The following is a 17,579-nucleotide window of genomic DNA, read 5'->3' as shown; positions in this document are numbered from 1 at the left end:
CATGTTGTTAACATGCTTTTGGGATAATATACGGTCATAAAAAGTTAGGATGTAGGTTAAAAAAAAAGAACAGTTAAAAAACAGTTACAAATAAGAACAGGATGTGCTGGAAGTAAATCTTTTCCTGATATGTCATCTCTGGTCAAAGGGCTGCTTTGCTGCTTTTGTGAGTGATACCAGGAGAGGAGATCAAAGAGCTAAGTCACTTACAGTCTAGGGCTTTCAAGACTGACTTAAAGAAAAAAAAAAAAAAGAAACAAAAAAAAAGAAACATAAAAAATATCTTTATTTAAGTACAAGAAAACAGATGCAGAAAATGAAAAAAAGAAACACAACCCAAAACAAGACAAAACTAAACAAAAAACACCAAAAATCCACATTTGAGAAATGTGGTACTCCAATGTGAACTGGACTTTTTTTTTTACATTGAATTAAAAAAAAAAAAAAAAAAAAGATAAGGAAGTTATAGACACAAATGAATCACAAATGAATTAACTCTTCAAATGAAAACATGATGCTAGTAGGGGAAATAGCCAAACTGATACAGATATTGATGTCACCAGGAAAACATAAAAGAGATTCACTAGCAACCCGAGTATCCAGGAAAACAGGGTTTCATCTTATTTTATTATAATGACAGATAACTCTTTCCATCAGCCAGTTGTGTTAAGGAAATCAATGCATCTGAGGGTTTGAACTTCTCTAGCTAGGATGCCTGTCTGAGAGATGGGACCAGACACTATACATAGCCTTACACAAATTCACAAAGTTGCTGACTTTGATCTGGTACAGGAGAGGATAAATTCACTTTTCCATGACACTTTAATGGAACCTAGCTGCTGGGGTCCTCTGTTTATACTTATATTGAAAGTACTGGCACTGAATGCTGTGGCAAAGAACATACACAGAATAAGCATCCTTGGTTTGTGCTTAATCCCTTATACAATCCTTGGTGGAAAACTTTAAAACACTGCTGAAAACCATTTTCTGATGAACTATGGACTCCACTTCTTTTCAACAATAACGGGAGTCATATTTTACTCTTTCTGATTCATTTGCTCATATCTAGTGCCAAAAGCACCATTCATGGACCATTAGAAAGGAATAACAACATCTCGGCATGATGGGATAAACATAACTTTGTGTCTTGTTCTCTGACATTTCAGGTGGAAATCATGTGATATGCAAATCAGATTTCCTGATTTATTATGAGTGCGTATTTTTAGCTCCCCATCACTTTAGTGGTTACATCTGGAGAACTTCATTAAATTTTTATTTACCTTTTAAAATTTAAACTTCTAGCTCACACCTTGCTACTTTCATTGGCTGCAATGGCTGTGAGAATTCAGAACTACAAGATCTTTTCAAAGAGTGCTATGAAAGTTCTAAGAGAGCTATGACATCTGTGGAAGAAGACAGAATGACAATGTGTTTTGGAAGGATATGCACAAATGTGCTTGTACACAATGTTATTTAAAATGCTTCTATGTATATTTGGGGGGCATTGTTTGCTTCTTTTCATTATGAGTTGGATGTATTTTGTATGTGCATGAACTGGTCAAATTATAAATATAATTAAGAACTGTATTTGACTGAAAAATCTGTATTATTTCTCATAATTTATTTTGACCATTATTAATTATATGCAGATTACTATTCACACATCATTATTTACAGATGCCCTTCACCATGTATTTTATGAGCAGAGATCTCAGATCCGGACAGAGAGATATTAGTATATGGCTGCTAAGTAGGAAACTAGCACAGGGTAATCAGTATATTTAGTGTGTTAATGTCAGGTAGATTTGGAAAAGCCATTGAGTAGAGCATCATCTGCTGCATGGATGTGTTTTGAGAATGGAACATGGTCACTTAAACCAAGAAGATTCTAACTAATGGAAATTCACTGACAAACAACAATTTGGATAAAGCTTTGAACTGTGCCCTGCTTCCTGCTAAGGTGCAAGCTAGGTTGCTTGGACTAACACTTCGTTTTGTTCCTGCTCTTTTGTTGTCAATGAGATTACTGTCACCTTGTACAAATGACTGTGTTCTCAGATTCTGTTGGGACATGAAGACAGGAGAGTGCTAGACTGCTATGAAATTCCCGGCTTGTCTCTTTCAAAATAGGCTTTTACGGTCCACACAATTTTTCTGTAGCATGGAACATCTGTAGGCATGAGAGAAAAAGAATTGCCCTACACTCAAGTACCTGAATAGCACAGTTAACAGTGACATTTGAAGAAGTGCTTGAATTAACATAACTAACATAATTATAGAATTTCTCTTGTTCTTTTCTTTTAGTTTGAGGGAAGGGGGGATAGAGATAACTTTCTTTTCCATAAAAAAAAGCAGTCAGTCAGTTTCCCTTTTTAAAAAGTCCATTAATCTACTTAGTCTGCACTGGGGCAGTGCAGCTGGATTTATTTATGCTACTTTATGTCTCTGGGTCCAAAATGCACGAATGCCTCTGAGATCTGCACTGTCCAGATAAGAGGCCCTGAGTGTGAGCTTTTCTGCATTTGTAACCTAGCAGGATGTCTGCAACACCTATCAGACCTGGAATCCTGTTCAGTTCACCAAATTGCTGCTTTTGAAGGAGAATTTATGTCCAGTTAACATGGGTATTTATCATAAATGAAGCCATGATTGACAAGTCTTGCCTTTGGGTGATATTTACTTTTTCCTTTAGTAATGAGGAAAATAAGTTATCTGGCTAGCACTATAAACAGAAAAATGGCAGAGCTAGCAATATCAAGTAAAACTACTAGCCACTATTAATGAATCAATATTCTACAGTGATACACACATTTCAGAACAAATTTGCCAAATATCAACCTAATCCATCACTGTAATCTGATTTCACAAAACAACTTTGCTCCTTTGAGATATGGCTCTCATGTAATGTGGAAACAGTGAATATATCGTTAAGCCTTTGCACACGTGCACATAATTTGCTGAAGTGAGAGGTGCAGTGCTGAACAGAGTTGAATGTAGTTGGAGCATGGGAGCCTTATCTGCCTAGTTCCTAGATTTCCTGAGATTCTTGTCTCTGTCTAGTACAAGCAGACTGAATTGCAGGAGGAGATGCCTGGAACCATGAATGGCTTGGTGAGTCACAGATCCTGTTTCAGAACATCTGTGGGCTAAAGAGCCATTGTGAGTAACTTGTTTTAGTAGATTTCCCCAATTGCGACACCCTGAAAACTCCATTGAAACAAAACATCTCTTTACTTGCAAAGTCAGTTAATTCAGCTGTAGAATTTCATGTCTTTAAGGATGGTTTTGCACATCTTTTAAAAGCTGAATTTGAAGAAGTACAGTCTAGGATTACATTTAATATGGGTGTGTTCGTATATAAATCATAAACTCTCAGAATTATATCTAGTCAGTTTGAAATTCAGTGTATCCAACAAAATCACACATATATCTCATGATGTTTTTTTCTCATGTTGAAGAATCACACTTATTCAGTGCCCTCAACATGGATTTCAAACAAGTCTGTGAAGGCACATAATGTTAACCATAATAATCATCATCATTGTGATCATCGTAAGCTGCAACAGCTGTAACTCAGTGTCTTCTCCTCTTCCCAATAATAAGAGATTAAATTTGCAGACCAATGGGTATAATTAATGCACCATGAGCATTTTCTGCATTTTAATTTGCTAGATGTATTAAGAGGTGCTATCAACAACCAGAATTAGAGGAATGCACTGTGTACCTTGTCAAATTATGGTAATATTCCACCTGTGGCTTTAACTCAGGCATGCAGATCAGTTGTATTTAATTCACTGCATTTTCTCCTGCTTAAATATGTTATTACATTATTATTTTGAAATCATTGAAAATAATGAGAATTTCATTTTGCTTTTTATGTTCAAAATTTGTTTAGTTTCCCAACAGCCACTAGAGGGATGAAAATACATTTTTTTGTCCCTTACTCTGCTGTTTACAGGAGCAGAGAAGGCCTGTGGCTAAAGCTCACCCACCACACAATGCAGTGCAGTGCTGCATCAAGGTAGAGTAGTGCCAGGTGAGTAGGCAAGTTAGATCAACAGAGTGTGATGCCATGCAGAGACCCCAGCTTGTGCTCCAAAACACCTGTGTACTAATTAATACCTTCCTGCTATCAGGTGGAAACTTCTGGAAGAGGGTCAAAACAAAACATCAGAGGTTAGTTATTAGCTATTAGGGAATATAGAATCATAGATTAGTTAGGGTTGGAAAGGACCTTGAGATATAAAGCTTCTTTACAATGCTGTCCATCTATGGTCTTGTCATACTGAGCTCAGGGTACAGTCCATATTGATATTTAAATCACAAGACCCTGTGGTTGTTCAGGGCTTTTTGATTTGCTCTGTTGTTGTTCTGTTGTTGTTTGGGGGCGGGGGTAGGGTGGAGCTGTTTGTTTGGGTTTTGTTTGTTTAGGTGGGAAAAACAGAAAAATGCAAAATTTTTAATAGAATCTATGAGATCTTTTTAACATATATTCATACAAATTAGATGGATTCATCAGATGAACTCCACCATGATGCTTTAAGGTAATCAGAAAGACCATTTCAAGCTAATTTTTGTCACAAAGTAAATACTCCAAAACATAGGAGCTATCAATCTAGCTGAAAATATGGTAACCACATCTGAGCAGTTCTGTCTTTTATTGTTAAATAAAGTCAGTGAGGAGGATAAAGTTGACAGCATTCAAGAAGAAAATGTATATTGGGGAATGCTTTTGGACAGGGCCATTCCGTTGACGCCAGGATCACATGAGTATATATTTATATAGTTAAGTGTCGTGGTTTAACCCAACCAGACAGCTTGTTACCCACTCCCCCCCCTTTCTTGCCCTCCCCCTACTCCTGGAGGGACGGAGAGGAGAATCAGAAAGAATGCAACTCCCACGGGTTGAGATAAGAACAGTTTAGTAACTAAGGTATAACACAAATCACTACTGCTACCACCAATAATAGTAATGATAAAGGAAATAACAAGGGAAGAAAATACAACACCCCATCACCAGGCGACTGATAACTCGCCCACCCCCAGCCCCACCAAGCACCGACCCATACCTCCTCCAACCCTGCAGTCCACTCAGCCCTTCCGGCTAACCCCCAGTTACGTCCTGGGCATGACGTGCTGTGGTATGGAATACCTCTTTGGTCAGTTTGGGTCAGGTGTCCTGTCTCTGCTTCCTCCCGGCTCCCCTCCTCCCTGGCAGAGCATGAGGCCCACAAAGTCCTTGGCCAAACCAAAACATCATTGTTTTTCAGCTCTGTTCCCAGCTGAAAGTCAAAACACAGCACTGCACCAGCTACCAAGAAAGACAAAAATGACTGCTACTGCTGAACCCAGGACATTATCCACCCCTTATTCCATACCATTCACGTCATGCTCAGATCCCACATTTTCAATATACCATCACTCTTATCTAAGTGCACTCTCATCGTAGTGCATGGACCAGTCCCTATAAAGCTGCTGAGTCCATCTGGTCCATGATGCCAGGCTCCATCTCTTGTAACAGTCTTTCAGAGCAGGAGAGGCTGTGTGCGGTGTTCACACACATGAATAACCTGGGCAGTAGTGTCCATTGTTAGGTCCACCCCTCGATCATGAGTCCATCTCGATGTTGCATCTCTGCTCTGTTGGCCTTAAGGGTCATGGGCCCACCAGGCTCAAAATAATTCATTGTCCTTCCATCTCCAATGTTTCCAAAGCACTGGAGGGGCCCAGTGGACTAGATACTTGCCCATACTGTCCCTCATGCCCTGCCACTCATGGCTGTCCAGCCTTGGGGAAAACCTCTTGGTCCTCCCATATTGTTGTCTAACCCCAGACAAGACCCAAACCTGACTCTGCTTAAATTTTGGGATCAGACACAATGGTGGTGGGTAAAACACACTCTGCATATGTGCCAACATAGTGAACACCATCACAATCAGCAGGCAGGTCCCAAGGATACCCAAAGGCCATTCAAAACCTTCAGAACTCTCAAACAATGCTGCTGTACTTGTCACTGGGGCTGGTGTAGCTCCTGTGCTTGTCACTGGGGCTGGTGTAGCTCCTGTGCTTGTCACTGGGGCTGGTGTATCTGCTGTGCTTGCCGGCTCTCCCACCACCAGCTTCCCTTTTCCTGAGTCCAGCTCTTCCTTCTCTGCCTTGCTGGGAAATGCTGCGGGGTCTCCTGCGTGCTCCTGGGGCTCGGCGGGCGGCTTCCGGGGAATGCTCTCGGCCATTGCGGGGCTGAGCTCGGCCGCGGGGCTCGGCTCCTCTGCGGTGCTCGGCTCCTCCGCCGCCTTCTCCTGCTGCTCGGCAGCCGCCTCCTCCCGCTCCTCGACCGCCCCGACCTCCTGCACCGGCAGCCGTCCCCTTGCGGCCTCCGGTCCCGCTCCCGCTTGGGCCCCGGGGCCGCCCCCCCTCGGCTTCCCAGAGCCTCACGCAGACGGAGGTGAGGGCGAGGGCCAGGACGGTGAGGAGCAGCCGGACGGCCCGGTACCAGTCCACGGCCACGTCCGTCCCGCCCTGCTGCTGGAGCCCGCCCGTATTACAAGTTATTGCCATAAAGTACAGTGAGACAAGAACCTTAGCCCAAGCCCCACACTTGATAAACACTAACACAGCAAATACCGGCTCTAAGTAAGTTACAACATTCTGAAGCTCTGAGATCCAATAAATCATCATTGTGATGGTCAGATCTGTCGTTATCTCAACCCCTCGTGCCCCACGTTGGGCGCCAAAAAGAACTGTCGTGGTTTAACCCAACCAGACAGCTTGTTACCCACTCCCCCCCCCTTTCTTGCCCTCCCCCTACTCCTGGAGGGACGGAGAGGAGAATCAGAAAGAATGCAACTCCCACGGGTTGAGATAAGAACAGTTTAGTAACTAAGGTATAACACAAATCACTACTGCTACCACCAATAATAGTAATGATAAAGGAAATAACAAGGGAAGAAAATACAACACCCCATCACCAGCCAACAGATCACTCGCCCCCCCCAGCCCGACCAAGCACCGACCGATACCTCCTCCAACCCTGCCGTCCACTCAGCCCTTCCGGCTAACCCCCAGTTACGTCCTGGGCATGACGTGCTGTGGTATGGAATACCTCTTTGGTCAGTTTGGGTCAGGTGTCCTGTCTCTGCTTCCTCCCGGCTCCCCTCCTCCCTGGCAGAGCATGAGGCCCACAAAGTCCTTGGCCAAACCAAAACATCATTGTTTTTCAGCTCTGTTCCCAGCTGAAAGTCAAAACACAGCACTGCACCAGCTACCAAGAAAGAGAAAAATGACTGCTACTGCTGAACCCAGGACAGTTAGTTAACTATTAATCAGCACAAATCATTAAGTGATGTACTCTCATTTATTCAGAGGTCATGCTTCATCAGACACTAATTTTAATGAGAAAGCATTATTATTTAGATTGCTTGGTAACTAGAGGAATTAGGTGCTCACTCATTTTTGTACTGCAGTTGTGTGAAAAAAGATATCAAAAATACTGAAGTATAACTTCCAAAGAATACCTGGTTTTCTATTTTCCAGCCATTTAATCATTCTGAAAAAGATCAGAGATGAGGTTTTTTAATATCTAAAAAATTTAGCAATTATTTTTTTATGCACACTGACCTTTTAAGAGTGTGGACATGGTAAAAATCATTTAACCTCCAGAATATCAATTATTCTCTTGAAATGATGAATGTTACAGCCTAAAACATTACCATTTCAGTTCTGCACTCTTTCTTTTTGACTGTTTTACACACTTCCATGGCATTGTTTTGTGATTTCATTAAATGTTACACCAGGCACAGAGAACAGTGAGCTGCAGATAAATATTTGTCTGTAAGTTATTTATATTGATGTGGGGTTAGTGGCTATATTGATATGAGAACTGCTCACCCACAGAAGCTTTCAGAAAAGATCTTGAATTGTGATTCGTTATCATAGTTCCTGTGCCTGGGTAGATTATGAATTGTGGGGAATTTTTCATTGCATAGAAGATATGCTCCAGACAGGCAGAAATATATCTTTCTTGCTTGGAAAAAAAAAAAAAAAAAAAAAAGAAAAAGACTTAAAAATGTTTCCCCCCCATCCATCCTTTTCAGAGCACCAAAAAATGCATAAAGTTTGGAAACCACAGAGCAGAAAAAACAGTTGCAAGTGTGGACTTTCTGGGGCTTCCTTGGTGCTTCCTGACTGGTTAATATGGTTGCCTGCTGTGTCTTTGGTGGTGAACATAGGGTCAGTATGAATTCAAGCCCTCTGCATCCTCTTTTGTAGTTGTCAATGGGCTGAATCTGCCAAGAGGTTTGAAGCACAGCTTGTGCCAGGGAGTATTCCCTACTAGAGATAACTCTCACCGCAGAATGTTTTCAGTGTTCAAATGCAGCTTTGCTCTGATCCAGGGTATTAAATCACACACAGATTGTGAAGTCTTGTGGCAGACACTGCAGAAGCTGTATGGCAAGAGTAAAGGGTGCCAATTATAGGATGCATTGCTAGGAGAGAGTTGGATGTAGGATAACTGGTAGGGAAGTAGATGTAATGTGTGGAGCCATCCCTCATTCATAACAACTACTTGCAATTCACATGCCTTTAATATGGTACAATGCAAGAGAAGGAGGAAGGAAAAAGAAGTGTTAGTAATTTTGTAACTGCAGTTTGGATTTTCCTTTTTGGAAAGCTGGTTTTTGAAGAATTAAAATTAAGCATTAAAATGGCATTATTTGGTCAGGAGATGACATATGCTGCAGAGCTTTTGATCTCTAAGCAGCCTGCACATTACACTGCAGTTACATAAAGGTACCCCAAAACCAATAAAATATTAGTTTGGTGGGACCTAAATATTCAGACTACAATTTCAAAGGCTGCAGAGGAACCATGTTCAGCCACAATTCTTTTCAGGCTTTAGGGGAAGTGGGTTTTCTTCCCTCTCACTAAATGTAAGGCTATGAAAGATTTTCAGGGGTAGGAGAGCTGAAATACAGACTGATCTCTTTCTGATACCATGTTCAATTTATGTCTTACATGACAAGAGATGGGTTTTCATACACATTGAAAAGTGTATCAAATGAAGCAATCAGTCTATTTTTGTGACTATAAAGAAAAGTCATGCTGTGGGAAATCTCTTCTTACCTGAAACCGAACCTTCCAGTCATCAGCGCAAGGGCTGTTCTCTTCATACAAGGTCTAGACAGACAAGGAGACCAAGGTCTGATTAATCAAGGGCATAGGTAAGGTAGTGATTTATGAAGAACAGATGGTGTGTCTTTCATTTATGCATACAAGACTTTACCTTAAATAAGTAAAAATAACCTGCTGAATTTGCAATCAGTAGATACTTAATAAAATACTTAAAGATTTTTTACAAGGGCCTGTAGTGACATGTCAAGGGATAGTGATTGTCAACTGAAAGATGGTAGAATTAGACTGGATTTAAGTAATAAATTCAGTTGTGGATCCCTGGAAGTGTTCAAGGTCAGGTTGGATGGGACTTTGAGCCCCATCCATACTGGAGGGGGGTTGGAACTAGATGATCTTTAGGGTCCCATCTGACCCAAACTACTGTATTCTTCTATGATTGATACTACTGTAAGACATATGTTGTGTTCTTAACAAAGATGATACAAATCTGTAGTATGAGCTGAAGCTTTTAGAGTTAGGGGTTACCTATCTAGTTCTAAGGAAAGCACAGCAAAAGTTACATATATTAACTAATATTAATTACATATATTAACTCCCAGTAAACTGCTGAATTAACTGATAATTGCTATACATGGTACAATAACTGTACTTGTAGACATCTTCTGCTGTTTCTGTTAATACCCAAGATTTTCATAATCCTGCTATTTCTGTTTATATCGTCAATTTCAAACACTTTAAAGCTATCTGCAAAACTAGTCTGTAATTTGGGTTTTTAGAGCAAAAGACTACATTCTGTTCCCAGAAAAGGAGGATTTTATACTAGGAGTTTCCAGCTTAAAATCTTTTATCTCTGCTATGACTGTATTGTCAAATTTCTTATTATCTCCATGAGGCTTTTCTTGCATCAGCAGTCTCTTGATTTGCTCTTATTTCTCCACTGAAGATTTCTTTTTTAAATTATAGCGTTTAAAAATGCCATTTAGATGCAAGCAGCATGCAAGGCACTTCACAGAAATCAGCCAGACTTTCTTCTTAGCAGAGAGTGACTCTTCTTCAGATCAGGGATTTAGCTTGAGGAACTTGAAACTGATCTTTTAGCACACTTGGCATGGTTAGTATTCTTAAAAAAGAAATATCAGCCGCTGATTAGATTTACTCAGAAATGCATCTGGGCATGGGCAAACACAAACTGTGAATCACTTTTGGAAAAATTCATTGTGGATTCTGATTAAACCATCTTCTTTATTAAACGATGCTGTGTGCTAATAGACTGCATGCATACATCATTCAGTATTTTAACTAGATTGTAAGGCTAAAACAATCAACAAACTTTTAAATATCTATAGAACTATACAGGAAAGGAGAGAATTCGTTTACTGCATAGTTTCTCCAGAGTCTCATTTCTGAAGCGTTAACTCCTTTGAGTATACCTGAGATAACTGCTGAAGATGCAATTTTGTTGCTCAGCAAACAAATACTCTATGTCCTACTTCATGAATAGAACTAAGAATGTCAGTTTTGATACCTGATACTGCAGACCAGGACAGCTGTAATGCGTAAGACACTAACATCAGGTACACACATCAGAAAGAGGTGGCAAATGAGCAGCATAATTTATCAAGTGTGTTATTTTAATTAGGAATTAAATTTTGTCCCTATTTCATTCCATAACAGTGTTCTTAGCTTGAGTAATTTTTGCCCTCACACTACACTAGCCCTAGCCCCTCACTGCTTCCCTTTTGTACCCCTCTCAGGTCTATCTGAAGAAGGGTTCATGGAGTTAGTATGGGGACCAGAGCAGGGAATTCCACAACTGATATAGATAAGCAGGAGGCACAGGAAGGGCAAAGAACAGCTGGAACAGAAAAGAAAAAAATGGATGGACAGCTGATGTGTAAGTGGGATTTGCTGTTGCAAAAAAAAAATTGCAAACTTTTTACATATTCTACTGCATCATAAACAGTTCATTTTTTAAGAACTCCTAAATTTCATTGACAGCTATTTTTTTTACGGAATTATTTGCATGTGTTGACTCTGATTAGGTGTTAAGAGACATATCTGAGGTTTGGTAGTTACATAAACGTGCAGTATACATATAAAATACACTTCAACAAATATTGGTATGGAATATAAAAAATGTATGAGGAACACACACACAAAAACCCCACATATATACACATATATATAAACACATATAAAATATTTATTTATATATATAAAAATAAATATAAGCAAAAAATCATCCTTCCCAAAACAGAGGCTTTGTGACAGAAAACCATAGAAGAAGACATTCACATGGCTGACTGATAAATGATAACAATAAAAGAAGTATTGAAGAAGGGTAAGGAAAACAGCTAAATCAAATTTGGCTTATATGCTGCTCAGTAAGCAGGGCCTAAAGAGTTTTCTCATAGAATAAGCTGAAGAACTGTTCATAATAGAAGTGTTAATGGAACGGAATGGAATGGACTAGACTAGAATAGAATAGAAACGTGTACAATAGACATCACACTTCCCTTTTTTGGAGATTTTGCAAGAAATGGGTATAAGGAAGAATAACAACTTTCCAGGACTGGATGTCATTCACCCCAAAATCCTGAAAAGACACATATATGAAGCTGATGAACTGCTACCTGATGTGTACAATTTGATCCTTGAATCAAAGCACTTTTCTGTCAATGAAAGAATATACCAGCTGCCTATCTACAGGTATTGTTTGGTAAATGAAGGAGGTACAATAAAACCCCATTTCTTTCCAATCTTCTATAAGTTTAAAAAAAAAAAAAAAAAGGTTCTGAAGTACAAAACTTTATCTCTCTCTTTAAACTACAAAGTTATCAGAAGTCAGAATTTGATGTACTGGGCAAAGAAGAATCTTTTTCCTTTCAATACAGTATTCTAAGCAAATGGATATTGGAAAGATAAAGTAAGCAAAACAAAGTCTGTATTCTTACATTTTTTACCTAAATTGAGGGATTTAAAGCTAATTAATAACATTAATGTGAAAGAATATGCTCTTGCGTTATTAACACTGGAGGAGACTGAACTGTGAAAGAGGAAGGGGACGGACTTACATTCATGATATAATCATCATCTTAACATTTTTTTTCAGAAATAAGGTGAAGAGCAGCTGTCATAAAATGATGCCATAAGACTTCTCCTTACTCTACTCAGCCTAAGGAATATGACAGAGCTTGAAGGAAAAGAGATGTGACACGGACATTGTGAGTAAGTAATTTCTTCAAGAAGATTATTCAAGGAAAACATTATGTATACACAAATACTTATATTTCTAGATATAGCTTTATATATATATAGTTAAATAAAATACACTAATATTCATATATATTTGTGCAGAAGGTTCCTAATGAATCTCCACAATGTATCTGAAGAAAGACAGCAATTTTTATGGATAACTCCAGGATATGCATTACTCTTATCAGGCATCAAACAAAAAGCAAAGCAATGAACAAAACTTTCAGCAGTCTAAATTCATCTGAATATGAAAAACACACATTTGGTTATATCTTCTGTGCTGATGATAGCTCATTTATATGATAATCATTCTATGAGTCTATAATAATAAATGGTGGTTTTTTTAATTAAGAGAAAAAAAGCCAACCAACACTCTGTGTATTGAAAGTTATAAATGCATGTAAAATGTTAGGTTAGTTTCTTGTCTATACTCCATTCCAAAATTTTCAAAATTATCTCTGGAGTTACTGCTCCACAGAATGAAGCTTCACCACGATCAATGTCGTGGCAGTATTTTTTCTTTCCTTTTTCTTTTCAATCCGCTATCAAACACCAAAAGGCTGCAAGAACCCCAGAATCTTGGTAAATAACCAGTTAAAAATTAACTGAATGGTGTTGCTATTTGTGCTCACAAGACGGAAGGTAAGATACCTATATCAAACTCTCACTGGATCCATAGTATGTAACTGATGCGGCACAGCTACATAGAGTCATTATTAACAAGTGGAAATGCTAAGAGCTGTGTGCAAGGATGTGATTAGATATGAAGAACATAGTTCTCCTAAATAAATGAATTTATTCATTTGATTCTATTTCATGTGGAAGTACCTGTCTATGGATGAGAAACAGTGGCATCAGAATTCTGCAGATAATTTGGCCTCCCTCTGACCATCTCTCAAAGACTCTGTGGATCGCAGAAAGATGTTACCTTTACCATGCTTCTTCCTTCTTTGCCTTTTTAGATTTATTATTCTTAGGGATGAGTATTTGAACTTCAGGGCTGAAAATGGTCCAAATTAAGTATCCAAAAGCAGGTATTCTTGTAGGAAAAGTTAATCCCATCCAGTTTAGAAAGAAAATAAAATGCTGAAAGTATAGTCTGAAGCATGGAGGTACACATTTTTGGACTACAATGGTGTGTTCATGGCTCATGTTAAAGGAGATCTTTGGGTCAAAACATAAGCATGCATTTCTTTTCAAACTCACCAGTCATGCTGCCACAAAGCATAAATATTCACTGCCAACCCTCTTCAGCAATTAGAATCTGTCTTAGCGCGAGTGTCTGAAAACACCAAACTCCTTGTCAGATAGGCAGACTCCATTCCCTCCACGGAAACTTCAGGGAGGCATATTTAATACTTGAATTGGAAATCACCACACCACTGATCATAGTAATAAACTTATTTCTCAGTTCACTTACTTTCGTGCCTGCCTGAGCTTAACTGGGCTGGAGGATTTTTGCCAAACAAGTTCTGAATCTTCTTTATGCAGGTCAAGGTAAAAAAAATAAATAAAATAAATGAAAAACAAAAAAAAAAGACATTTTTAAAAGCTTGCACTGACATTCTTTATTGTGTTAATAAGCAGTTTGGTCCCTTTTGCTATGAGTCAGTAATTTCCCCAGGTGAGTAGTGGAGAATAAGAGTAGTCTGCCATCCTGGGTAGGTCGTAATCCAGGGGAAGTTATTCTTGGCTTTAGAGAACCCTTATCTGACTCTTGAACAAGGCCTACTTTTTGACTCTTCAGCTCCCCAGTGTTGCAAGCGAAGAGATGCTGGGTTTTAGAGCAAAGTAACAATCCATCTATTTTAAGGGGCAAGTCTTAGGCTACTCTTTCCTCATTTCTCACTTGCTGCTTCAGATGTACTTCTCTTCAGCCAGTCTCTGGTTTCCTCTGCACTAATGATCTGCACACATGATTTACTGACCCTGGCCATCTCACCAAACCCTGTGACATGGTTCTTGTAGGACTGAGATCTCTTGACAGACTAGGACTTAGCTACCACAACATAATGCATGAACTGCAGTCCTGATATGCTAAGCATCTTCAGTTCCTACCTAGGCCCTATACTTGGTTTTATTTGAAAAGCATTGCATGGGACTGGCATGTGCCCCTATCCTATACAGATATTGCCACAGCACACATACAGACCTGTGAACTAAAATGTGTATATTCTGTTACAGTCTGCTATAGGTTGTTTCTCACATAACTATATGAAATGAAAGAAGGAAAGGAAAAGAAAGGGAAGAAGAAAAGAAAGAAGGAAAGGAAAAGACAGGAACAGGAAGAAGAAAGAAGGAATAGAATGAAGGAAAGGAAAGGAAAGGAAAGGAAAGGAAAGGAAAGGAAAGGAAAGGAAAGGAAAGGAAAGGAAAGGAGAAAGGAAGGAAAGGAAAGGAAAGGAAAGGAAAGGAAAGGAAAGGAAAGGAAAGGAAAGGAAAGGAAAGGAAAGGAAAGGAAAGGAAAGGAAAGGAAAGGAAAGGAAAGGAAAGGAAAGGAAAGGAAAGGAAAGGAAAGGAAAGGAAAGGAAAGGAAAGGAAAGGAAGGAAAGGAAAGGAAAGGAAAGGAAAGGAAAGGAAAGGAAAGGAAAGGAAAGAAAAAGGAAAGGAAAGGAAAGGAAAGGAAAGGAAAGGAAAGGAAAGGAAAGGAAAGGAAAGGAAAGGAAAGGAAAGGAAAGGAAAGGAAAGGAAAGGAAAGGAAAGGAAAGGAAAGGAAAGGAAAGGAAAGGAAAGGAAAGGAAAGGAAGAAAGAGGAAAGGAAAGGAAAGGGAAAAGAGGAAAGGAAAGGGAAAAGGAAAGAGGAAAGGAAAGGGAAAAGGAAAGAGGAAAGGAAAGGGAAAAGGAAAGAGGAAAGGAAAGGGAAAAGGAAAGAGGAAAGGAAAGGGAAAGGAAAGAGGAAAGGAAAGGGAAAAGGAAAGAGGAAAGGAAAGGGAAAAGGAAAGAGGAAAGGAAAGGGAAAAGGAAAGAGGAAAGGAAAGGGAAAAGGAAAGAGGAAAGGAAAGGGAAAAGGAAAGAGGAAAGGAAAGGGAAAGGAAAGAGGAAAGGAAAGGAAAAGGAAAGAGGAAGGAAAGGGAAAAGGAAAAAGGAAAGGAAAGGAAAAGGAAAGAGGAAAGGAAAGGAAGGAAGAGGAAAGGAAAGGGAAAAGGAAAGAGGAAAGGAAAGGGAAAAGGAAAGAGGAAAGGAAAGAGGAAAGGAAAGGAAAGGAAAGGAAAGGAAAGGAAAGGAAAGGGAAAAGGAAAGAGGAAAGGAAAGGGAAAAGGAAAGAGGAAAGGAAAGGGAAAAGGAAAGAGGAAAGGAAAGGAAAGGAAAGGAAAGGAAAGGAAAGGAAAGGAAAGGAAAGGAAAGGAAAGGAAAGGAAGGAAAGGGGAAAGGAAAGGGAAAGGGGAAAGGAAAGGGAAAATATGTCTGTACTTTGGTTCTTTTGTGCCTTGCGAAATATGATGAAATGGATCATTTAACATTTATTATGCACTCAGAGGCCAGACATTAAAGAAATGAAAAATTCTCTTGCTGGAGGCGTGTTCAAATAGTACACAATTTAAGGCATCAGGAACAAGTGGTACAAGCATAAAGCAAAATACTGAATAACTTTTTATTGTTCTTTTGTTACCCTGACTAAGGCAGAAATCCAATTGAAAGAGCTATGACTTCTTTTATTTTACAGATGGTAAAGAGTGTATACACATTAAATGGTCAGATTAAAGCTACAAAGATAACTAATCTGACATTTCTTAACTCTGGAAAGGTTTGTCAGACTTTCCTTTATTTTCTTTTTACTAACACTTTTTATTTATGTGCCATATCTGTCCCTGCTACAAGTGCCTTTTGGAATACATTTTAAAACACTAATTTTCTAGATCGATATGATTATTTTCATTGTGAGTTGCATTTGTTTGTTTGTAACAACAACAATAACAACAAACAGTAAAACATGAACGTTAACACATAAGCCATAGTAATAATTCAAAGGATCTGTGGAGAATCTAGATGAACCTAAAATTATCCATAACCATCTGACAGTCAAAGATCTAGTTTCCATAGTTTTCTTCTATAGTCAGTGTAGAGAATCCAGTTCATGATGGTATAAATAGTTATAACAAAATCAGTTGTATAAGTGCTAAGCTTTACACACAAACTCTATGATTCTAAATACTAATGTTTACATTAAAAGTAGCACAAGTGAATACATGAATTTATGGTCGCTCAATGAGGAAAAGTTCATCTGTGTATGTGTACACTCATATTGCTCATCTTAATATTCCTTTTGATTTTTGTGGGGAAAAAAAGTTATATTTTTTGGGCAAAAATGTCATATTTTTTTTGATCAGATTTGAAAGAGAAATTCAGCTTTTACCTTTTCAAAACAATGTTGATTCTGGAGATGCTTTGAAGTATTTAAAGTGATAATTTCATCACTTCATAGCAAGATTTCTGGTATGTCATTAGTGCTTTCAATGTACAGAGGAAATGTCAAAGTCACTTTTTCTAAAGCAAAGCTTAATGAAAAGCTTGAATATATACATAGTGGTTTTTAGCTACTCCTGGTAACTTGGGGACGTTTTACAGAAGACATCACTTTATATCAAGTGTGATCCATGACCTCTGAGCATCATTAGTTAATAAGTCAGCATGGGGCAAGAAAAGATAAAGAATATCCCGGAAGTGTTCAAGGCCATGGTGGATGGTGCTTTGAGCAACTTGGTTTAGTGAAAGGTGTTCCTGCCCACGGCAAGGGGTTAGAACTGGATGATCTATAAGGTCCCTTCCAACCCAAACCATTCTCTGATTCTATGATTCTATGAAACTACTGAGGATTTAAAATACTTTTTTTATGCAGTTATTTGCTACCTTAAATAGTATAGCACAGTGGAACTTCAGCTGCAATTTCAGGTCCCTCTTATCTCCAATACAGACAGTTTACTGCGTATTCTTTCTTTTTTTTTTTTTTTTCTTGCAGCTTTGAACAATGTGTGGAATGGGACAGGCTGTCAGGGAACAAGGGATGGGGAAGTGATACTTTGCCAGCAGGTCAGTGGCCTCACTGACCAGTGTCAGACTCTGAGCTAGGTGAACAGCGCAGTCTGGGGATGGCAGCCAGACTCAGACCAGAATCCAGATCATTAGGCAAGTCCATTGCAATGAGGCAAGTCCAACAAGAAGTCGAGCCTGTGGACCAGAGACTTCAAGGAATG

This window comes from Neopsephotus bourkii, unplaced genomic scaffold, assembly GCF_033783945.1.
Source record: "Neopsephotus bourkii isolate Nb327-2 ecotype Australia unplaced genomic scaffold, CSIRO-AGI_Nbou_v1 NB_638, whole genome shotgun sequence".
Classification (NCBI taxonomy): domain Eukaryota; kingdom Metazoa; phylum Chordata; class Aves; order Psittaciformes; family Psittacidae; genus Neopsephotus; species Neopsephotus bourkii.
The sequence above is the reverse complement of the archived record's forward strand: the minus strand, read 5'-3'. Positions refer to the sequence as shown.